Here is a 25157-nt window from a genome sequence, read left to right as displayed (position 1 = left end):
AAAGTGAGTTGTCTGTGTTCACTACAACACGACTGGGGTTCTTCCTTTCCGTGGGGTCCTCCTTTGCTGCTATCACTCTTGCCTATCAAAAACTCACTCTAAGTAATGACCTGAGGCTCACCAGAATGAAAATAAAAATGACTTAAAACACGTTTAGCTCTATCTTCTCCAGGAGGCCTGAACCCCATCATTAGAGCACTAGACTGGGCTACAGGAGTTATCTTATGACCTGGACTAAACTTAGGACATGCAAGTTCTCAGGAAATAATCCGAGATGCTACAGTTTGTGGGGACACAAAATGCATGTCAGGTGGACTGGTGGAGTGAGGGGGTCACCAAACAGCTATTATAAAACTGGACAAATGTTTCAAAAACAAGAATTACAGTACCCTAGAAATGGACCAAATGCTTAAGACAAACAAATAGGCACAGATTAATGAAAAACTACTAAATTTGGGGTCCAAACAGTGGGACTCCATCCGCTTAACTGTAGGAGGAAAGGGACTTGATTTGGAGCAGTAGTTGGAAAATTCCATGCCTACCAGTTTCATCGGTGGTGACAATCTCAATGACAAATGAATTGGGGCAGTCAGCATATCCAATAGCCTGAAAACCTGGTAGACCTTGAGGGCCAACCAGAACTTGAACAGATCAGGGAAATGAGACAGTAATAGAGACATTCTTGACTTATTCTTGACTGATGGAAGGGCAGGTGCACGCATGAGGAAGAATGGAGGCCCAGCCTATTCACATACCTATCTTGTACCAGGAGCCTTCCTGTACTGGCAGAGAGGATACTAGAATGTCTGGTGGGAAGGAAGAGAAGGAAAAGATCTGAAAACTGCTTACACTTTGAATGTGTTCAGGAACCCACATACAAACCCACAAACTGAGAGGAGGAGATTTACCAATGTTAAGATGTTTGAGCCCAACTTCTGACCAATCATTGGTTCACCACTAGGCCATGTAGAAAGAGAGGAACTCCTAAGAGGCTGGGCTTAAAAACAGGAGCAAGGCGGGAGGGGAGAAGTGAGCCAAGAGATCAGTGGCCACATACTGCAGAGGATATGAATTCCAAAAATTCAGCCTAAAGAAGTTATTAAATAAAGATCTAAGCAACTTTTTTAAAACAGCAATGATAATAACCCTCTGGGAAGGAAAAGTCAGAAGCCAGAGTTGCTATCATATGATTTCCAAAAATGTTCCATATTCAACAAAAAGCCATGCAACCAGGAAAGTGTTATCCAGAGCAAAGGGGAAAAGGGAAGTACATAGAAATTGCTTAGTGTCCTCAGATGTCAGATGGAGCTGATAAAGACTTCAACTCATTATTATATGTATGTTCAAAGAACTAAAGGAAATTGCATTTAAGAATTCAAGAAAGGACTTCTGGGTGGCTCAGTTGGTTAATTGTCTGCCTTCAGCTCAGGTCATGATCCCAGGGTCCTGGGGTCTTGGGATCTAGCACCCCATTGAGCTCCCTGTTCAGCTGGGAGTCTGCTTCTCCCTCCGCCTCTGCCCCTCCCCTACTCCGTTTGTGTGCATGCTCTTTTCCTCAAATAAATAAATAAAATCTTTAAAAAAGAAAGAGGAAAAAAAATTAAAGTACCATAACAATGACCAAAATAAAGGACCTCAATAAATATATGTAAACTATTTCTAAAAACCAAATAGAAATTCTGGAAGTAAAAAAAAAAAAACAAGAACTGAACTAAAAATTTCACTTCAGGGGCTCAATGGCAGATATGACACAGTAGAATTCAGTTAGTATTATGGTGAGGCAGAGTGCAATAAGTTAAGAGGTATGGATGAGAGTCAAGATGGCGGAGAAGTAGCAGGCTAAGAAGACATCAGGTAGCAGGAGATCAGCTAGATAGTTATCAAACCATTACAAACACCTACAAATCCAACAGGAGATCTAAGAGAAGAGCAACAATTCTACAAACAGAAAATCGACCACTTTCTGAAAGGTAGGACCAGCGGAGAAGAGAATCCAAAGCGACGGGAAGATAGACCGTGGGCGGGGGGGAGGGGCGGCTCCCCAACAAGCGGCGGAGCAATGGAGCACAAAATCAGGACTTTTAAAAGTCAGCTCCACTGAGGAACATCTCTCCAGAGGCTAAACTGGGGTGAAGCCCACATGGGGTCAGCGTGGCCCCAGGTCCCGTGGGGCACAGAAGGAAGGGAGGTGTCTGAGTGTCACAGAGCTCACAGGTATTAGAGCGGGGAAGCTGGCTACAGAGACAGAGCTGAGGAGTGAGCTCTCAACTCGGGGTTACCCTGAACCATAATCCATGACACAGACCACTGCTCTGTGAGTGCGGTCTCCATAAGATCCGGGGAGAACCCACCTGGAAGAGCCCAGGGATCTGGAGGGTTCAGGGACTCCAGGCAGAGCTGTGTGCCAGAGACAGAGACGCTTGGTCACAGGCGGGGTGAGCTCGGAGCACAGCCAGAGACCAGGGAGATGGGAATGATTGAGCGCTTTTCTCTGAGGGTGCACTGAAGAGGGGGGCCCAGAGCTCTAGCTCCTCCAGCCGGAGATTGGGCAGCCGCCATTTTCATTCCCATCCTCCAGAACTGGACGAAAGTGTTCAGGGAATAAAAGCTCCTGGGTGGCTCAGTGGGTTAAGCCGCTGCCTTCGGCTGGGGTCGTGATCTCAGGGTCCTGGGATCGAGTTCCGCATCGGGCTCTCTGCTCGGCGGGGAGCCTGCTTCCTCCTCTCTCTCTCTGCCTGCCTCTCTGCCTACTTGTGATCTCTCTCTGTCAAATAAATGAATAAAATCTTTTTAAAAAAGCTCCAAAAAGCTGAACCAGAGGGGATTACTTAGCCTTGCCCCTGGTAAAGGCGGTGCAATTCCGCCTCAGGCAAAGACACTTGAGAATGGCTAGAACAGCCCCCTCCCCCAGAAGATCAACAAGAAATCCAGCCAAGCCCAAGTTCACTTACCAAGGAGAACAGCAGAATTCCATAGGAGGAGAAAGCAAAGCATAGAATTCATGGTTTTCTCCCCATGATTCTTCAGTCTTGCAAAGTTAATTAATTTTTTTAAATATTTTTCTTTAAAATTTTTTTTTCTGCTGAAAAATTTTTTAACTTTTACCCTTTCCTCTTTTAACATTTTTTAAATAGTTTATCTTAACAATACCTCTCATTAAAAAAAAATTTTTTTGAACCTTCATTATTGTAGTCCTATTTTATCCTTCATTGTATCTAAATTTATTTTTTGTATACACATAGGGTTTTTTTTTTTTTTCTAAAAAACTTGGGATACAAATTATTCTAATAGATCAAAATACACCCTAGATCTATCACTGGGCTTGTTCTAGTCTCCAGCCTGAGCAAATTCTCTCCACTTTCTTTTTCTTTATTCTCCCAACCAACTTACCTTATCCACTCCTTTTTAGAAATTAAAAAAAATTTTTTTCATCTTTATAGTCATATTCCATCCCATCATTGTGTTTACCCTTATATGTGTTTTTCATTCTTTAAGAATTGGGAAGGTAGTTTCTTCTAGGAGACCAAAATTCTCCCAAAATTAAGTGGGTGACCCTGTTCTAGTCACCAGTCTAATATATATATATATATATTTGTTGTTGTTGTTGTTTTGTTTTGTTTTTATAGTTTTTCTTTGTTTTCTTTTTTTATGAACTTCTTTTAACCCCCTTCCCCCCACCCCCACGATTTGGGGTATCTTCTGATTTAGTTAAAGCACTTTTTACTGGGGTCTTTGCCATCCTTTTAGTATTTATTTGATCCTTCATATATTCTTATCTGGACAAAATGACAAGGCGGAAAACTCACCACAAAAAAAAGAACAAGAGTCAGTACTGAAGGCTAGGTAAGTAATCAATATGGACATTAGTAATAAGTCAGATCTAGAGATCAGAATGATGATTCCAAGGTTCTAGCCGGGCATGAAAAAAGTATGGAAGATATTAGAGACTGTCCGGAGAAATAAAAGCCCTTTCTGGAGAAATAAAAGAAGTAAAATCTAACCAACTTGAAATAAAAAAAGCTATTAATGAGGTACAATCAAGAATGGAAGCTCTTACTGCTAGGATAAATGAGGCAGAAGAAAGAATTAGTATTATAGAAGACCAAATGACAGAGAATAAAGAAGCTGAGCAAAAGAGAGAGAAACAACTGGACCACGGGGGGAGAATTTGAGAGATAAGTGATACCATAAGATGAAACAACATTAGAATAATTGGGATACCAGAAGAAGAAGAAAGAGAGAGGGGAGCAGAAGGTATATTGGAGAGAATTCTTGTAGAGAATTTCCCTAATATGGCAAAGGGAATAAGCATCAAAATCCACGAGGTGCAGAGAACCCCCCTCAGAATCAATAAGAATAGGTCCACACCCCATCATATAATAATAAAATTTACAAGTCTCAGCGACAAAGAGAAAATCCTGAAAGCAGCACGGGAAAAGAAGTCTGTAACATACAGTGGTAAAAATATTAGATTGGCAGCGGACTTATCCACAGAGACCTGGCAGGCCAGAAAAAACTGGCATGATATATTCAGAGCACTAAATGAGAAAAACATGTAGCCAAGAATACTGTATCCAGCTAGGCTATCACTGAAAATAGAAGGAGAGAGAAGAAGCTTCCAGGCAAATAAAAACTGAAAGAATTTGCAAACACCAAACCAGCTCTACAGGAAGTATTGAAAGGGGTCCTCTAAGCAAAGAGAGAGCTTAAAAGTGGTAGATCAGAAAGGAAGAGAGACAATATACAGTAACAGTCACCTTACAGGCAATACAATGGCACTAAATTCACATCTCTCAATAAGTTACCCTGAATGTAAATGGGCTAAATGCCCCAATCAAAAGGCACAGGGTATCAGAATGGATAAAAAAAAAAAAAAATCAATATGCTGCCTACAAGAAACTCATTTTAGACCCAAAGACACCTCCAAATTTAAAGTGAGGGGGTTGAAAACAATTTAACATGCTAATGGACATCAGAAGAAAGCTGGGGTGGCAATCCTTGTATCAGATCAATTAGATTTTAAGCCGAAGACTATAAAAGAGATGAGGAAGGACACTATATCATACTCAAAGTGTCTGTCCAACAAGAATATCTAACAATTTTAAATATCTATGCCCCTAACAAGGGAGCAGCCAACAATATAAACCAATTAATAAAATCAAAGAAATACACTGACAATAATACAATAATAGTAGGGGACTTTGACACTCCCCTCTCTGAAATGGACAGATCATCTAAGCAAAAAATCAACAAGGAAATAAAGGCCTTAAATGACACACTGGACCAGATGAACATCACAGATATATTCAGAACATTCCAACCCAAAGCAACAGAATACACATTCTTCTCTAGTGCACATGGAACAGTCTCCAGAATAGATCACATCCTGGGTCACAAATCAGATCAACCGGTATTGAAAGATTGGGATCATTCCCTGCATATTTTCAGACCATAATGCTCTGAAGCTAGAACTCAATCACAAGAGGAAATTTGGAAAAACCCAAGTACATGGATACTAAACAGCATCCTTCTAAAGAATGAATGGGTCAACCAGAAAATTAAAGAAGAATTGAAAAAATTCATGGAAACAAATGATAATGAAAACACAACGGTTCAAAATCTGTGGGACACAGCAAAGGCAGTCCTGAGAGGAAAATACATAGCGATACAAACCTTTCTCAAGAAACAAGAAAGGTCTCAAATACAGAACCTAACTTTACACCTAAAGGAGGTGGAGAAAGAACAACAAAGAAAGCCTAAACCCAGCAGGAGAAGAGAAATAATAAAGATCAGAGCAGAAATCAATGAAATAGATACCAAAAAAACCAGTAGAACAAATCAACAAAACTAGGAGCTGGTTCTTTGAAAGAATTAATAAGATCAATAAACCCCTTGCCAGACTTATCAAAAAGAAGACAAAGGACCCAAATAAATAAAATCATGAATGAAAGAGGAGAGATCACAAACAACACCAAAGACATGCAAACAATTACAAGAACATATTATGAGCAACTCTACACCAGCAAATTTGACAATCTGGAAGAAATGGATACATTCCTAGAGACATATAAACTACCACAACTGAACCAGGAAGAAATAGAAAACCTGAACAGACCCATAACCAGTAAGGAGATTGAAGCAGTCATCAAAAACCTCCCAACAAACAAGAGCCCAGGGCCAGACGGCTTCCCAGGGGAATTCTACCAAACATTTAAAGAAGAATTAATTCCTATTCTCCTGAAACCGTTCCAAAAAATAGAAATGGAAGGAAAACTGCCAAACTCATTTTATGAGGCCAGCATCACCTTGATCCTAAAACCAGACAAGGATCCCATCAAAAAAGAGAATTACAGACCAATATCCTTGATGAACACAGATGTGAAAATTCTCACCAAAATACTAGCCAATAGGATTCAACAGTACATTAAAAGGATTATTCACGACGACCGAGTGGGATTTATTCCAGGGCTGCCAGGTTGGTTCAACACCCACAAATCAATCAATGTGATACAATACATTAATAAAAGAAAGAACAAGAACCATATGATACTCTCAATAGATGCTGAAAAAGCATTTGACAAAGTACAGCATCCCTTCCTGATCAAAATTCTTGAAAGTGTAGGGATAGAGGGCACATACCTCAAAGTTATCAAAGCCATCGATGAAAAACCCACTTCAAATATCATTCTCAATGGAGAAAAACTGAAAGCTTTTCCACTAAGGTCAGGAACATGGTAGAGATGTCCATTATCACCACTGGTATTCAACATAGTACTAGAAGTCCTAGCCTCAGCAATCAGACAACAAAAAGAAATTAAATGCATCCAGATTGGTAAAGAAGAAGTCAAACTATCACTCTTTGCAGATGATATGATACTATATGTGGAAAACCAAAAAAACTGCACTCCAAAATCTGCTAGAACTTGTACAGAAACTCAGTAAAGTGTCAGGATGTAAAATCAATGCACAGAAATCAGTTGCATTTCTCTACACCAACAACAAGACAGAAGAAAGAGAAATTAAGAAGTCAATCCCATTTACAATTGCACCCCAAACCATAAGATACCTAGGAATAAATCAAACCTAAGAGGCAAAGAATCTATACTCAGAAAACTATAAAATACTCATGAAAGAAATTGAGGAAGACACAAAGAAATGGAAAAATGTTCCATGCTCCTGGATTGGAAGAACAAATATTGTGAAAATGTCTATGCTACCTAAAGTAATCTACATATTTAATGCAATCCCTATCAAAATCCCATCCACTTATTTTCAAAGAAATAGAATAAAAAATCCTAAAATTTATTTGGAACCAGAAAAGACCTCGAATAGCCAAAGGAGTACTGAAAAAGAAAGCCAAAGTTTGTGGCATCACAATTCTGAACTTCAAGCTCTATTACAAAGCTGTCACCATCAAGACAGTATGGTACCGGCACAAAAACAGACACATTGATCAATGGAACAGACTAGAGAGCCCAGAAATAGACCCTCAACTCTGTGGTCAACTAATCTTTGACAAAGCAGGAAAGAATGTCTAATGGAAAAAAGACAGCCTCTTCAACAAATGGTGTTGGGAAAATTGGACAGCCACATGCAGAAAAATGAAATTGGACCATTTCCTTATATCACACACAAAAATAGACTCAAAATGGATGACAGACCTCAATGTGAGAAAGGAATCCATCAAAATCCTTGAGAAGAACATAGGCAGCAACCTCTTTGACTTCAGCCACAGCAACGTCTTCCTAGGAACATCGCCAAAGGCAAGGAAAGCAAGGGCAAAAATGAACTATTGGGATTTCATCAAGTTCAAAAGCTTTTGCACAGCAAAGGAAACAGTTAACAAAACCAAAAGACAACTGACAGAATGGGAGAAGATATTTGCAAACAACATATCAGATAAAGGGATAGTATCCAAAATCTATAAAGAGCTTATCAAACTCAACACCCAAAGAACAAATAAACCATCAAGAAATGGGCAGAGGACATGAATAGACATTTCTGCAAAGAAGACATCCAGATGGCCAACAGACACATGAAAAAGTGCTCCACGTCACTTGGCATCAGGGAAATACAAATCAAAATCATAATGAGATACCTCCTCACACCAGTCAGGATGGCTAAAATTGACAAGGCAGGAAACAACAGATGCTGGTGAGGATGTGGAGAAAGGGGAACCCTCCTACACTGTTGGTGGAATGCAAGCTGGTGCAGCCACTCTGGAAAACAGCATGGAGGTTCCTCAAAAAGTTGAAAATTAAAAAAAATTTAAAAAAATTAAAAAAAAAAGTTGAAAATAGAGCTACCTTATGACCCAGCAATTGCACTACTGGGTATTTACCCTAAAGATACAAACATAGTGATCCAAAGGGGCACAGGCACCCGAATGTTTATAGCAGCAATGTCCACAATAGCCAAACTATGGAAAGAACCTAGATGCCCATCAACAGATGAATGGATAAAGAAGAAGTGGTATATATATGCAGCCATCAAAAGAAATGAAATCTTGCCATTTGCAACGATGTGGATGGAACTAGAGGTTATTATGCTTAGTGCAATAAGTCAATCGGAGAAAGACAACTATCATATGATCCCCCTGATATGAGAAAGTGGAGATGCAACATGTGGGGTTTGAGAAAAAAAATAAATGGAACAAGATGGGATCGGGAGGGAGACAAACCATAAGAGACTCTTAGTGTCACAAAACTGAGCGGGGTGGGGAGGGAGGGAGAGGGTGGTGGGGTTATGGACACTGGGGAGGGTATGTGCTATGGTGAGTGCTATGAAGTGTGTAAACCTGGCGATTCACAGACCTGTACCCCTGAGGCTAATAAGACATTATATGTTTATTTAAAAAAATTTAAAAATTTAAATAAAAAAAAGAGGTATGACCACAAGCCATAGTTTGCTGATCTTTGTGCTCAGCTATACAACAAATCTCAACAAGTTCAAAGGATTGAAGTCATGTAATATGTTTTATGACTATGACAAAATTAAATAGATCAACAAAAGAAAGAAATCTGATAAACCACCAAGTTTTTGGAAATTAAAGAACACACTTCTTAAAGCTCATGGTCAAAGAGAATTGCAAAATATTGTGAACTGAATCAAAACAAAAACATGAAATATCAAGATGTATGGCATGCAGCTAAAGCAGTGCATATAGGGAAATTAATAGCTATATCACAAAAGAAGAAAGTTCTCAAATCAATAACCTAAACTTTTATTTAAACCCAAACAGAGAAAGAAATTACATAGGCTCACATGGAAATCAAAGAAATATAAAAAAAATAGGGAAAATAATGAAACCAAAGTGCGATTCTTTGAAAAGTTCAACAAAATTGACATATTTTGAGTGAAATTAAGAAGAAAGAAAAAAGGCACAAATTTACAAAATGAAGACTAAAATAGAGAACACATTACAGAAATGAAAAAGATAATAAGTAGATATTATTAACAAAAGATGTAACAAATTATATGAAATGGACATTTCTAGAAAGAGAAATTTTCAAAGCTGACTCAAGAAGGAATAGAAAATCTGTATAAATCTTCAGTAAAGAAATTGAAGTAATAATTTAAAAATCTTCCTACAAAGCAAGCCCCAATTCTGGATCACCTCACTAATGAATTCTATCATCCATTCAAAAACCAATCTTCCAGAAAACAGGCAGAGAGGAAAGAATCTCAAAATCATGCAATGAGAGCCAAAAACATCATAATAAAAAAAAATCGTATGACAAGATTCCTCAGGACTATAGAAGCATAAGTCCTCTTAAAAATTCGCAAACCACAGATTAAAAAATATTTTATAGCATTACCAACTGAGATTTATCCTAGGAATGCAAGTTCAATTTAACATCTGAAAATCATCTTATGTGACCACTTCAATAGATACAGAAAAGAAAAGACACCTGACAAAACTCCACACCCACTCCTAAAAAGTGAAACATAACTATATCAATATGACCCAGAAATTCCACGCCAAGGAATCTACCTAAGAGAAACGAAAACACATGTCCGTACAAAGACTTGTATATGAATGGTCATAGCAACATGACTTATAATAGCAAAAGATTGGAAACAATCCAAGTGTCCATCAACTGAGAATGGACAAATAAAATGTGGTGGAGATTAAATTAAAACCAGATAAATAAAGCATTTAAAAAGGGCAAATCTGTAGTGACAGAAAGAAGATCAGGGGTTGGGAGGGAATAGTTGGAGGTGGGAACGGAGACTGGTTGCCAGTGGGCATGAGGAAACACTGGAATGATGGAAATGTTCTAAAACTGTGGGGATGGTTACACAATTCTGCAAATTTACTAGAAATCATCAGAGTGGCACCTTCACTATGAGTGAATGAATGGTATGAATATTATGCCTCAATGAAGATTCTTTTTTTTTTTAATCAAAGTTGGCCATCACTCCAAAGAATCTAGTCTCAGTGTGAAAATGCAGGTAATGATGGAAGAGAAGTCAGAAGAGAGCAAAGTTCGGGGCGCCTGGGTGGCTCAGTGGGTTAAGCCGCTGCCTTCGGCTCAGGTCATGATCTCAGGGTCCTGGGATTGAGTCCCGCATCAGGCTGTCTGCTCAGCAGGGAGCCTGCTTCCTCCTCTCTCTCTCTGCCTGCCTCTCTGCCTACTTGTGATCTCTCTCTGTCAAATAAATAAATAAAATCTTTAAAAAAAAAAAAAAGAGAGAAGAGAGCAAAGTTTAAAGCAAACAGTCATTGGAAAATACCATCAAGTCTAATTGCAGTGTGCTGAGAATCCCGGTGAGGAGAGTCAAAAGAGCTATAGCCCAGCCTGGAAACTCCTCCTTCCACCTCTTGGGATACATGGGCTTGCCACCAGTTTGCTTTTAGAAAGCCGCAGTGCTTTGGAGCATTCGAAGGTGGGAATTCCAGGCCCCCTCCTCTGGCCTCCACCTACTGGGACCTGTAGCTGACCAAGGTGCTGACAAGTTCTCAACTCAAGATGTGGGTCTAGGTGTGAATTCACGACTTCATAGCATGCAAAATTGAAACTGATAGAGGGGAGTGTACTAGAGTCATAATATTGGGTTATCAATCTTAAAGAGTTTCAAGGAAAAGTATTGCAAGTGTGGGGTGGTGCATGTACATGCAGAGAAGTCACAAACTAGAAAGCCATGTACCTGTCTCACCAGCCTGCCTTCACACAATTGCTCCAAAGTAAATCAGATAAGATTTGCATTTGGTAAGGGCTCAGAAATGGGTCGGATCACACCTGTGGAATGATCACAAATAGGAACCCATCTTTTGCACCTTCAAGGAGGGCTGGTGGTAATTATTGCTTCGTATGTGTCCCAGCTAAACCAATCACAATTGCAAAACAATAAAAATGAAAATAAATACATCACACCCTTCTTATAAAACATCATATGAATTACTTTGAATACTAACTTGAGCACATTTTTTTTCTGCAGAAAAAAATGCCCATATTTATCAACTTATTCATGGCTCAGTCAGCAATTTTTAGCCTATGAAAAATGACATCTCATGTTGACCACAACAACTTGTAAGAAGAGAAATTTAATTTCTAATTTAATCACATCACAGTAGTGGTCAGCCTCAGAAAACATTTATTATTTCACGACAGAGGTGGCAATATTTTTAAGATCATTTTATAAACTTGGATCAGTCTCAGAAAAACTAACATGTTTTAATTTCCAATATAAATGCTACATTCTGCTCCTTCATTAGATACAATTCTCTCAAAATATCCTGAAGCATTTCAGTGTTGAAAATGTCACAGGTGAACTCCAAACCAGATCTTTACATAAAATATACATATATAAGATCTATTCATATGCATGTATTCTTATGCACAACAAATCTTTAAGATGACTGTGCCTGAAAGCAGTATGAAAATTATTTGGAAAGCTTATATAAACTTGGATTTCCAGGTTTCTCTGAACAAAGGTACAATACAAATGTAAAACAAGATGATAATGAAAGTAAAACGTATGCATTCTTTCTTTCTTTTTAAGATCTTATTTATTTATTTGACACAGAGAGACACAGCAAGAGAGGGAGCACAAGCAGGGGGAGTGGAAAAGGGAGAAGAAGACTTCCCGCTGAGCAGGGAGCCTGATGCGATGGGGGACTCCATCCCAGGGTCCTGGAATCATGACCTGAGCCAAAGGCAGATGCTTAACAACTGAGCCACCCAGGCACCCAAACTTACACATTCTTTAATATTTTCATTTGAGTCATTGTTTACATTCATCTTTCCTCACTTCCAAGTACCCACACTCTGCTGGGCTTAAGAATCTCCTAGGGTGTTTGTTCAAAATGTACTTCTCAAGACCCCACTCCCTTGAGAGTCTACTTCAGTACCTCTGAGTCAAGGCCTAGCAACCTGGTGATTCTGATGCAGGTCATATGAGAATCACACCTTGACAACATTACTCCAGACTCACGTGCTCTGCTGAAAGAGAGCAGTATTTCCTAAAGTTTTTTGTACTGGAGAGCCTGAGGTATGTTGAAGTGTGTAACAGAGAATGTTGGTGAAAATGTGGACAGTTGGAGACCAAAGGGACAGAAGGAGTCTAGATGAAACCAAGAAAACAACAGGAAGATGCTTTTCTTAGGATGATTCAAATGTGTGTCCTAAAACCCAATCCAAGCCACACAACATCTGTGCCTTCGATGAGTATTCAAGCATGACAATTGCTAATAATAACTCCCTGATTACCACCAGCCATAAATGCAGGCAGCCTGAGGAATCTGTGTGGGCATTACCACGTTCTTTTCTGGTCATAAAATCCAGTTGGGGTGCAATTACTCCAATGTGACACCTTATAGAAGCTAGAAATCATGTCTTCACTTTCAACATTGTAAATCAATGAAATTACATTGTAGCCATTGACAACACATACAATTTTGCCTGTTTGATGCCCCATTACTGCAATGGCACTTACCTTGGTTTGGAAAGCAGCCCTTCTCTTCACTAAGTGAGCAGTACAGGGCAGTTCACCCTCTGCGGTCGTCTTGCATCCAGGACATATTTATAGATAGCAGAATAATGTCACACAGATTGCTCTCACAAACAGTCCTTACTACTTTGCAGTATTGGTGTCCATTCCTCAGCCAGAGAGTGAAATTGCCAAGGGTTACATTTTTTTCTCTAATGGAGTTCCTTGCCATTTTTACACTGAAATGTGGTGGAGTTGAGGACTGCATTCCTGAATTAAATGTGTCATATTAAACACAATAATGTGCAAAATATAACTTGTTAAAACTTCACTCTATGATCTAAATATAAAATTCTTACAAGAATAAAATGAAGGAGACTATCTTCTGTGGGATATTAAAAAGTCCAGTACTCTCCATTATCCCCTCTGGGTTCCAGCCTACAGAGAACATATACACATTCAAGAATCACTTGCCCAATGGGATCAAAGTGCCAGTTTTATTCATGTCCTGGCAGGTGTTCCCGATACCACCACCCCCTGCGCCCCTCCCCCAAACCCCCTGCAAAGGCAGGCCTTCTGATTGGAGGCAGCACAGGAAAGAGCCCAAGATAAAAAGGTTTCTATTCACTCTGCCCCAATTAAAAACAGGTCAAGTGTGCATGACTTCGCCATCCACATGGAAATGAAAAGCTGAAACAGGGGAGGGGCAAGCATCTCACTGGGTCGCCAGCAGGCTCAGATAAGATCCATTTACCACTTGGAGACAGGTGGCGAAAGGCGAACTCCACTAAGGAGGCTGACATTAAAAGGCATGAGCTGAGGGGTGGGGCTGACGCCATTTGCAGGCGGATGGGACAGCCCCAGGGGCTGCCTTAGGCTGCGGTAATAAACGACATCGGAATCCCAGGGACGTTAAAACAGGGCTGTTTTCATGCTCATGCTACATGCTCTGTGTTGCCAGAGTCTCTGCTCACAGAGTCACTCAGAGACAGTGCTGACAGAGGTTCCTCAACACATGCTTCCATGACCACGGCAGCTGAAGGTCTCACGGCCTCCAGTGAACACTCTGGCTGGTCAGTAACACACATCACTCCTCCCCACAGTCCACCTGCCAAGCTGTCAGATGGCTCTCTCTAACTCCAAAGGGACAAAAAAGCCCAATCCTTCCATGGACCAGCAAACCAAACACTAGGAAGGTAGGCTACATTGAGGGGTAGCATTTTGAAATCACCATTTAGGGGAGTTGGGGTGGCTCAGTTGGTTAAGCATCTGACTCTAGATCTCAGCTGAGGTCTTGCTCTCAGGGTCATTAAGTTCAAGCCCAGAGCTGGGCTCCACACTGGCCGCAGAGCCTAAATAAATAAATAAGGTAAGTAAGTAAGTAAATAAATAAATAAATAAAATTGCCATTTGTTTTACTTCCTATGTATCTCACATCTTGACTACTCACATTTTATTTTTTATTTTTTATTTATTGACAAAGAGAGAGACAGCAAGAGAGGAACGCAGGCAGGGGGAGTGAGACAGGGAAAAGCAAACTCCCCACTGAGCAAGGAGCCCAATTTGGGGCTCAATCCCAGGACCCTGAGATCATGACCTGAGTCTAAGGCAGACACTTAATGACTGAGCCACCCAGGCAACCCAACCACTCACATTCTAATTGACTGGTTCTATGTTTGTTTGTCTCCCCAAATCTCTTATTTGCATAGTTTTAACAAGCACTGGAAAGTTCCTTCTATAAAACTGTGTGATGAAAGACCAACAGTTTTCTCCACATCCTCTTCTGCCCACCTCCTCTACCTCCTACTCCCATGCTTTAGTGTATATGCCCAGGAACCAAGAGTCGGTGCCACAGAAAACTATGACTTTTAATACTCAAGTCATACATTTGTAAATCTGGCTCCAAAACACTCATAATTCTCACCAATCAAATTAGTAATTTCTCCTCTCACAGGGACAAGTAAATAAGCAGAGAGGAGATCATTCCAGCATTCCTTGGGTTTTTGTTTAAGAATTGAAGTGCCCTTTTCCATGAAAAAAGAGGGAAGAAGTCTAAGGACTTTACCCAACAATTTTACAGCTTAATTAGAGAAAACTATAATTCTGACAGGAAACTTGGATACCATGAAACAAGATTATAACTCTTAAAAGGCAAAAGAAGCCTTAAATAAGATAAAAGAAAAAATAATATATTGGAAGAAAATGTTTATACACATATAACAGAAATGTAGTATCCATAATATGTAAAAAGTGCCTACAAATCAGTAACAAAAGACTAAGAATAAATGTGTGTGAACAATAAATTTGTAAAATACGATTAGCTTATTAAACAGAATACCAATTATTTTGCCTATAAATTAGAAAGTTTTTAAAGATGGATAATATCAGGTTGTGGTTAGAAGATAGAGAATTGGTTGATGTACAAACTAGAACACTGATTTTAGAGAGCAATTTGCCAGTAGCAGTCAAACTTGAAATGTATATGTTTTAAGACCAAAGAACATCCACTTCTAAGAATGTGTCCTATAGAATGACTTGCACAAGATTCACAGACCGGTACCCCTGTGGCTAATAATCATTACATGTTTATAAAAAAAATTTGAAAAATTATAAAAAAAGAAAAAAGAAAGTCAAAATACCAAAAGCCTAGAATATCAAGTTAACTGTAGCCCCTGTGGTGCTTATCATGAATGTGCAAACACTTCAAGGGAGAAGTTAGTGTATCTTTTCACTTGGAGATCCCACAGTTAACTATACATACTCAGTAAGCTTGTTGAAAGGAAAAGTGAATTGGGGGAAATCGGAGGGGGAGACAAACCATGAGAGACTGTGGACTCTGAGAAACAAACTGAGAGTTTTTGGGTGGCGGATTGGGTGAGCCTGGTGGTGGGTATTATGGAGGGCACGTATTGCATGGAGCACTGGGTGTGTTGCATAAACAATGAATCTTGCAACACTGAAAAAATAAAATTAAAAAAAAAAGAATGACTTGCACAAATACATCAAAAGATATAAGCATGATACGTCTTATAGTATTGTTTCTGGAAAAGGCATAAAATTTTATCAATAGAGAGATCCATACAAAAGAAGATCAAGAAAAAGACTCAGATAAGAGCTGTAAGTACTGACATGGAATATGGTTTGCATTACTAAGCAAAAAGCAAATTATAGAATAAAATATATACTGTGGGTCAGTGGGATATCGAGAAACCAGCTCTCATTTAAAGAGGACGCTTTGATTAGTGTTGCTGATATCCGTGAGGTAAAACCTCTCACCATGGCTGAATTGAAGCCACTAACAGTTTACTAATTGGCTTACAAAATTCTGGAGGCCATTATAGGAGATTATTTTTATTTTTATGTGTGGGGGTGCCTGGGAGGCTCAGTCAGTTAAGCATCAGACTCTTGGTTTCAGCTCATGTCATGATCTAAGGGTCCTGGGATTGAGTCCATGTCAGGCTCCACACTCAGTGGGGAGTCTCCTTGTCCCTCTCCTTTTGCTTCTCTCCACACCTCCTCTCTGGAATAGATGAATAAAATTTTTTTTAAAAATAAAAAAAATAAATATGCACGTGTGAGTAGGTAAATATGTGCATGTATATTTGCATATAAGCATAGAGGTGCAGAAAAAATATCAGAAAGAGTGAACAGAAACAGGAGCAGAACCATAGTGGGACAAAGGGCAAAGTGCCACTTTGTACTTTTCATACTTTGGTATTGTTTGAATTTGTCCCACTGAACATGTTTTGCTTCAGTAGTTAAGTTAGGATTTAAGAATTTTATTAAGGAAATAATATATTATGACTATAGAAAAATTGCAAAATATGAAAAATAATAAAGGGAAAATATAAATTATCCATAATTCTTCTATTTCTATTTCACTGTAATATTTTGGAGTATTTCAGTTGTTTTTCCCAGAAACACACAGCTTTGAGTTTTTTCCAAACAAGTTCACATTTTATGAGGAATTTGTTAACATAAATTCTGCCTCCATTTCAGATTATTTCCTTAGGAAATAATGTTGTTTATTTTCCTAGGAGTGGCATTAATTATTGATGAAAGGTGAGATTACAAAAGAGATCTTAGAGAGATGATGACTACATTTTATTCAATGCAGTTCAGGCCAATACTATGTCACCAAATTTCATTTCTTCAACTTACTAAAAACATATAGGTAAGTGTTTATAGCAGTAGAGAAAAAAAAGAGATTTGTTATAGATTTTACTACACACACATTATCTTATATGAAGAGAACTGTTGGCTCTGTGATGCTTGCAGCAGACACAAAAGACAGTGCAGATGACTGGGTAAATTCCAGATAAGGGAGTTTAAGGAGGAAAAGATGGGTTCACAGATATGTCAGGAAGAAAAGAATGATCAGAGAAGAAACAGGGCCATTAATAAATGGGAAGGATGATGAGATTGGTGGTGACTAAAATGGTAGAGCTACCAATGGCTTTTATACATATATATATACACAGACACATATATATGTATATGTGCATATATATATATATATACAAATATATATATATACATATATATATATTTGTATATATATATATATATATATCAAACTTTAACAAGAAAAATAAAGCAAACCAGCACAGACATTTAGGAAGTAATGAAAATCTTGTCAATACAGCTGCTGATAAAAGGCAGGTGAGGGAATTCAGTACAACGGCTTAAGCCCTGATTCCAGACACCTGCAGTCCCTAGGTATTTGAAGTCCTCTCTTGGAGCTTTGGCTTCAGCAATTCACATCCTAATCAACACCCCCTCACCCCAATCTAATTTCCAAATGCATTCTTCACTTTACCCTTGGCTCAAAAACAGGAAATGCAAATTTTCAGCCATCTTTCATTGGGTACCACACTCAAGAGGTATCTTGAGACTAGAGTGCAGGACGTTACCTGTGTTGCAAGCCAATTGTTTTACTTGGGACCACAAGTCCAAATGCTGACGGCTCTTCACCCCACCCCACCCCCACTCCTTAAGTTGTTTAAGTAATTGATAGAGCTCATATATCCATTGAACTAATTAAGATTCCTTGGGAGAGCTATTGTACTTTTCTTTTTGCAATTAGGGAGAATGTCTACTATGAATGAAGGAAGGAAAAAAAATAGTCTCTTCCTTTTTTCTTTAACCCAATGCAATTAGTTGATGCATCCATAAGGGGACTCATCTGTACTTCGCAAAATTAAAGATGTCGCTGTCAGAAGATTTAGATGACCAAAAAAAAGTCAGATTCCAATGGAAATTAACTATTAAGGTTGCTCAACTATTGATTCTTCTTCTTCTTTTAATAAACTGTAGAGAACAAAGTGAGTGTCCCAGAATCAGGGAAATTAAATGTGATGCCGGCACTCTGAACAAGAGTACCCCTTGTATCTGTCATCCCCAAATAGAACTTTTGACCACAGTAAAATAGCAAGGGAAATGTTGAGAAAATCAGATAGAGAGTAATGGAATCGCAGAACCAATAAACTGCAAATCAGTAGAGAAAGGGGCACCCCAGAGGCCCTAATCTGGACTTGAGTCAATATTGTGATACAATTGTCCAACAAAAGTTATGTGAATTCAGACTGGCTTGAATGTATGCCCTTAATCCATGTATTTATATATTACCTCTTCCCAAGGAACTAAAAGCATTATGTAAGCAGTTTGGTCTTCCACCCTTATTAAGCACCCCCATTTTCCCTTCTAGTGATGTAAGATTCTCCATCAGCAGAAGATAGAGGAAGCCAGGGTAAGAGGAAGCTTTTTCATTTGCCCAAGAGAAATTAAGAAGGTATAACTAAAGTCATCCCAAAAAAGTGTTATTTTCATTGGGGCACACTCTACACCAGCTAGGTTTTAACTAGGGGACTAAATGATTTAATTAAGGGAACAGGAAAAATTCAAGTGAGTATAGGTATAGAGGCAAAGTTTTTAGGAATTCAACAGCACTACTAAAGAGGTTTTCAAAGGATCTACAAGGAAGAATAAACACTGCCCTGAATTCCAAGGTTTAATAAAGTCGAGCCATCTTGAGAAGTAGGTAGACTTTTCTCCAAGACCCAAATTACCTTAAGGCTAAGGTTTAGGGAAAGAAGCTTTTTGTGGGTGATTCTTGCTCCTGGTTATCTTCTTTCACACATAAAACTTTTGGGATTCCCATATATTTACTCTTGGCAAAATAAAGCTACCATTTTCTGTGATAAATAAAGGCCTTCAAATATCTACAGGAGTATTCAAGTTCCTTAGAAATAGCTTAATGTCCACCAAGATTTTAATGTCCAGCGGGACTGGATAAGCTAAATGGGGGGAAAGGATGACTCAAAAATGAGGAGACATGTCAGACAAGCATGAGCAGCACCTATATCCTGGTGGGAAAGAACATCCCACAGACGGTTCCTCTCACTGGAAAAGAACAATCCTATGCTGCAAACGAGACAGACTCGAGGATCGAGAAGCAACTCTCTTCCTTAATCTGTGAATCCTCAGTTAGCTGCAGATTCGATTGGCATGGGTCTGTTTGCAACACCCGTCAATTCAACCAGTCCCTTCAGTAGACTATCCAAGAGAGTTAAGTTTCCAGTGAGGGCCTCTTGCTCTAGACCATCAACAGATTTGAATTGTGGGAGACTTATGGGAAACTGCTAATTACACATTTCCTCTTTGCCTAATTGAAGCTGGGGTGATAAGTGGTGAGGAGATATTTTATTTTCTAACCTCTACCGATGGCATTTCTAACCAATCAGGGAGATAGGTAAAAGGATCTCTCCAGAGAGCTTCATGGATCAAACCCTTTCCTTAGGACTAAACCGGTTTTGGAGAAAAATCAATAAATATGACTTGTTCGTCTGCACTACTGGCAACAAGGAAGGGATGCCTCCAAATAAAAATAAAAACATGGAAGTGCAGAATAAGATCATATACTCCTTTACTCACCTGCTATATTGCTGGAGAAGTACCGCAGAAAGCAAACATGACAGGAAAGTGGGAATTTCCCAGAAAGAGCACCCCCCAAAAATATTAAGAAAAAAAAAGAAGGCAGCCTTCATCTCTGAAATCTAGGAAAGGCCTCTTTGGGTCTAAGAGACTGAATTGATTGCACATGAGCAGTTCATCTGGGTGAAAATATGACCTCTGTGTGATTGTCAAGGTCACTGAGCCTGGGGTTCTGTTGAGTAAGTGCCAGTCACATAAAGTAGGGCAGCTAAAGGGACACTTTAATTTATATCCTCAATTTTCCTGAGATCTCAAAAAAGAAAAAAAATGAAGGTGGGGGAAGGGGATAAATGAGGTTAATTTTCAGGGTGGCACATTCAGGGATGCTTTTGAGATTAAGAGTTTTCCCATTACCCCAGTATCCTCATCTGAAGAGAGGTGATTTTGTAGGAAGAAACATCTCAGGGGCAGGCTTAATTTACCCATTCACCTTCCCTGAAAGACCTCTGTGCTTCTAAACAGGGACTGAGCCTCTGAAATCCATTTTTCAAATGAAAGCTATGTAAGAAAGATATCAAAATCATAATTAATGAGAGGGTACTTTTTCACTTTCCCAAGTTAAAATACTAGGACACTAAAGAGTTAAATGGAATAATAAATATAATAATAAATATAAAAGATAATAAATATAAGGAATAGTATGTGTAAAGGGAATGATAAATATAACATAAAAATATAAATAAATATCATATCATATATTGCAAAATACAAAATGGCATATGTTGTAGGTTCACATGTAAAGTACATTTCCTCTTTTCCATTTATCAGGTGTTCCTTCTTGGAATATAAACATATGGTTCAGGGGTATCTGGTTGGCTCAGTCAGTTAAGCGTCTCCCTTTGGCTTGGGTCATGATCTCAGGGTCCTGGGATCAAGCTCCACATTAGGCTCCCTGCTTAATGGGGAGTCTGCTTCTCCCTCTCCCTCTCCCTCTGCCTCTATCCCTTGCTTGTGCTCTCTCTCTCACTCACTCACACTCTCTCTCTTTCTTTATCAAATAAATAAGGATAATCTTAAAAAAATAAAACAAGGTTAGAAAGAAATCTATGTTGGGGAAAACTTAAGCATCCTATTATTTTCACAAATAAAGTTATTCTGGAAAGAATCACAACTGCAAATTTCAAAATTTCCCCTTCCTCTCCTTTTTAAAGGGCACATGCCTTGTAAAACCACTGATAAGACAAAGAAAAGAAAATCATTCTGCCCATAAGTGAATTTTGTATTTAGTATTATGTAGAATAAACACTAAGGACTCACGTAAGAAAGTCACTTAGTAATTAAAGAGTCAGACAATAATGCATCACTGATGACAATTAATTATAATTAAACCATGCTTTCCACACCAGATCTTTACATAGTATTTCAAAATCCTGAGACTTAAGGTTTCACCCAATAGAAACATACTCTGAAATGAAATAGCTTTATTTCTGAGTTGTTTGGAGATTGTAATAATTAAATACACAAACTCAAAATGGTTGGGCCAAAAATCCTAATCATTCGCACTGCAAGCAAAAAAAAAAATCTCTAAAGGTCATTAAAAGAAGACTTTTGAGGGATAAACCCAAATGTTCCAATTGGGCCCTAGAATCAAAAGAATCAAAAGACCCATAATTGAGAGCTAAGACCCCTGTCCAGGGTGGTCAATACCCCACAGGCAAAATCTTTCATCTGTTCTCCAACACCTACCACCCCACAATCTTACCACCTTCTATTCTCTGGGTCATCTTTCCAGTTTCAGCAAATAAACTTCGACCTCTTTGTACTTGACCTGTACTATTACATATACTATACTCAAATTAGCTCTGGGTTAAAAATAATAATAATAATAATAATAAAATAAAAGTCTATTTGAATGGGCAAGGCTGCCAGGTCCGAGTAAGGGAGGGTGAACTTAGCTTTCCACCACGGGCCAACAGTGATCTCAACCTATTTCCTCCCACCTTCTTTTACTAAATTAAAACCTGAAAGTTCAGATCAAATTAAGTTTAAATTAAAAGCCAGGTAGCTTAGAGTGGAAGAGAAAACATCAAGTAGCAAGTCAGTGGTAAATGTGTTTCAATTTAATGGAAGATTAATGTTCCTTAATTTCTCCAGCTTTTGGCCCTTTCAATAACTGAGAGTCCTTGGTTTATTTTTCTCAGTGGATTAGAAGAACCCTGATTTGCAGGAAGAGGAAAAGTATTACCCTAAGTAAAATGCAGAATCTGCCAGTTACTCTCATCTGCGTCCCTGCCAGTCCGCCTGGGGAAGAGAACAAAAAAGGTGTCCGTCAGAGACTTACATAGAGTATTTTTATAAATCTTGGTCCTTCCTCACTTGCCTTCTCCCCTAAACAGAAAACGACAGTGCCTTCCTTCAGCAATCTGTTTCCCTAAATCACAAAGCCTCTCTCACTGGTGATGTGGCATGATGAAGAGAAACCCATGAAAGATCCTTCAGCAGCTCCAGAACTTTCATTCTGCTGGGAAAACTGCATTTATAATTTGTTCTTCTAAATAGGAAACTGCTGGCTACTGCAGAGACTCAGAGAGCCTGAAGAATCAGTGCAAAATTGGACCTCTTCTAGCTTCGAGGGCAATCAAAAAATCTTCCCTCCGCACTCTGACCAGATCAAACTTTAAAAATTTTAATTGTAAAGGAACTATACTAATAACTAAATGTTACTGACACAATATTGCTATGATATTGATAAGTAAGTCATAGTCATGAAAAAATATACATTAAAGAACCTTTCTTTTAATCAACAAACCCTTATGATGGATAGGTAGATGGCTGGATGGATAGGTGGATCAAGAGAATCTAGAAAAGATGCAGAAATGATTTTGTATTGGTAACAATTTATTTTTCATTTTAGAGTGTTCACTTGTTTTTTCGATTCATTAAAATTAGCAACATAAGCAGAGAACCAGGTATCCCCCACCAGTCAAGTGGCTACTACTTTGATTGCTCGAATAACAAGGCTCCAAACTCCAAAGAAGCATTTGCAGACTGCCTCTCCTGTTCTATGTGCACCGTAGCCTCCCACCTCAATTATGATAATCAGCAAACAGCCCATTTGCATTGCAATCTACTCTTGATCCGAAAAGCTGAGCCAAACCACATTTGAAGCTTGAGGCTCCCACCCAGCAGTGTCCACTTTAAATAGAAAAATCACATTGATTGCATGAAACTCAGGGCTCATTTTGGTCCATCGATTCCCCTAGTGACCTTCTGCAGCATCAAAGCCCAGAGCGAACCCAGTCTGACCCCGACTTTATGTGCATTATTATATCAAGAGACAGGAGCTACTTACAGTCTATGCCATTGTCTCCATAGATATGTAATAAAGTATTCTAGAACTGCTCCTGCCGACAACAATTCAGGTGCACATCATCTTCTCTAGCTTTCTCTCCCCCTCGACCCCTCCTGCTTGCATACAAACACATACACCCTAGCCTCCTGCTGCTATTAAAATTCTCATTTACTGAACATTTCTTTCCCTCCCGATACAGAGTGACTGAAAGAGCAACTTCAGACTTTGACTAACACTCGGGTGACTCCCAGAACACAACATCCTTTACCCAAATCCATAATAAAAATAACGCTCTTTATTAAGCTCATCTGTGAAACAATACGTCTAATACAAAGCTCCCCTCCACACTGTTTTAATTATAATAAATCACCTTCGTTATGATGCATTCTTCAGTATAACATGCAGGCTCCCTCGCTACCTCAGGTACTCCGGTAATGAGAGGAGAGCAGAAATGTATGACTCCAAAAAAGTTATTTACACACACATATGCACCCACACACAGAGACACATGGAGAAATTCCACAGCATTCCACGACTTTGCAGCATGAATTTCAACAACTTTTATCTTACCTCACTGTTCATAACATCACAGCCGAGAAGACGGGAAAAAAAGAAAAAGCACCACATCTGAAAAACGCTGTTTACACAAATACGGGACCCTGAATCCATCCACTAGCATGAAAAAATAAGTCCTTGCAGTACAATCATTTCTCTATAAATGTATGAAAGTATTTTACTGCCTGGTGCAACAAATCAGTGATGAGACTCCGGGATGCGGTGCGAGCGCTCCAAGGGACTGCGTGTCAAAGTCAACTTCCCCCAGGCAGTCCCCTGAGATCGGCGCTGGGCACATTCTCCTGAAAGGTGTGAAAATCTGATTTTCTAAAATGGATCAGTAATTCTCTATGAAGGGGGAAAGGATCAATAAATCTTTGCTAAGTAGATTGTAAAGGAAAAATTATTCTTTCAGTGACAGTACATTAGGTCCCTCCAAACAATCTCAATAAACTAAGGACGTAGCGTTTCTCCACCAGCTACTTTTGACTTCTGATCTATTTTTGTCATCCCGGATCGTTCTGCCACGCAATACATTTATATCTGCTCAGCAACGCTCCGTGTGGATGTTGATTTACGGTGTGTGCCATTATAATGTTTGGCTGTGACTAGAAAAAGAAAATTATAAGCTGCTTGTAACCTGGTGGAGAGGATACAGGGAGATGTGATTATAGGCGCACGCACACCGTGTTTCCAAGCACACCGCTTCTCCCCGCAGCCGCTGACGCACTCGGCCCAGGCGCCCGTGTGCCTTTGAGGCGCCTGTTCGTCCGCACGTGGCGCACACTCCCTCAACGCCTCAAATGACCCGAGCTGTGCTGTGCTCAGAATCGCGGGGGTCACTGTCCTTCCAGGAATACTTGTCTCTGCCTACGCAAAGACCAAGGAAAGCGCCCACCCGGGTGTTGTCACACACGCACCCCATGACGTGGAACTGGTGTGGCCACAATCGTTACCGGGCTCACGATCGGGGTGTCCACGCCCTTTACCACACAGGGGCCTTGCTAAAGATTTACACAGACGATGTGCGTCACGAGAAAACGGGCCCAGAGCGGACCGACTGCTCCCGGGAGGCCCCCGGTTAGAGCGACCCGAGCCGCGCGTGGCGGAGACTCCCTGCGCTGCGTGACACTGGTTAGTGAAAAAGGCGGCCTGTGTGCCGGCGAGGCGTTTCGGGGCTTCGGAGCATGTGGGACAGCCTGCGTCCTGGAAAACAAAGCGAACTCTCCGCACAGCAGGCTCCACAGGCAGCACTTCTCCGTCCTCCGGCCAAGGTGGTGCGGGAGTTACCGTCGGGACAGCTCTCGGGGACTGGAGCCTCTGCCGCGCCCCACACCGCGTTTCGGTGACAGCATCCCGGCTCCAAGAAGGGCAGGAGGAGGAT

At 39.7% G+C, this 25157-nt stretch overlaps 1 protein-coding gene across 1 annotated transcript in view; it reads right to left on the bottom strand.

Moving 5' to 3' along the window:
- The window catches only part of POU6F2 (POU class 6 homeobox 2), a 429853-nt gene extending 406227 nt beyond the window's left edge, over positions 1-23626 (bottom strand). The window contains exon 1 of the mRNA XM_044245648.1: positions 23589-23626. The gene's annotated coding sequence lies outside the window, so the exon portion shown is untranslated. The remainder of the gene's footprint in view (positions 1-23588) is intronic.
- Positions 23627-25157: the final 1531 nt, after the last annotated feature.

Source organism: Neovison vison, chromosome 4 (assembly GCF_020171115.1).
Source record: "Neovison vison isolate M4711 chromosome 4, ASM_NN_V1, whole genome shotgun sequence".
NCBI lineage: Eukaryota > Metazoa > Chordata > Mammalia > Carnivora > Mustelidae > Neogale > Neogale vison.
The sequence above is the reverse complement of the archived record's forward strand: the minus strand, read 5'-3'. Positions and strand labels throughout refer to the sequence as shown.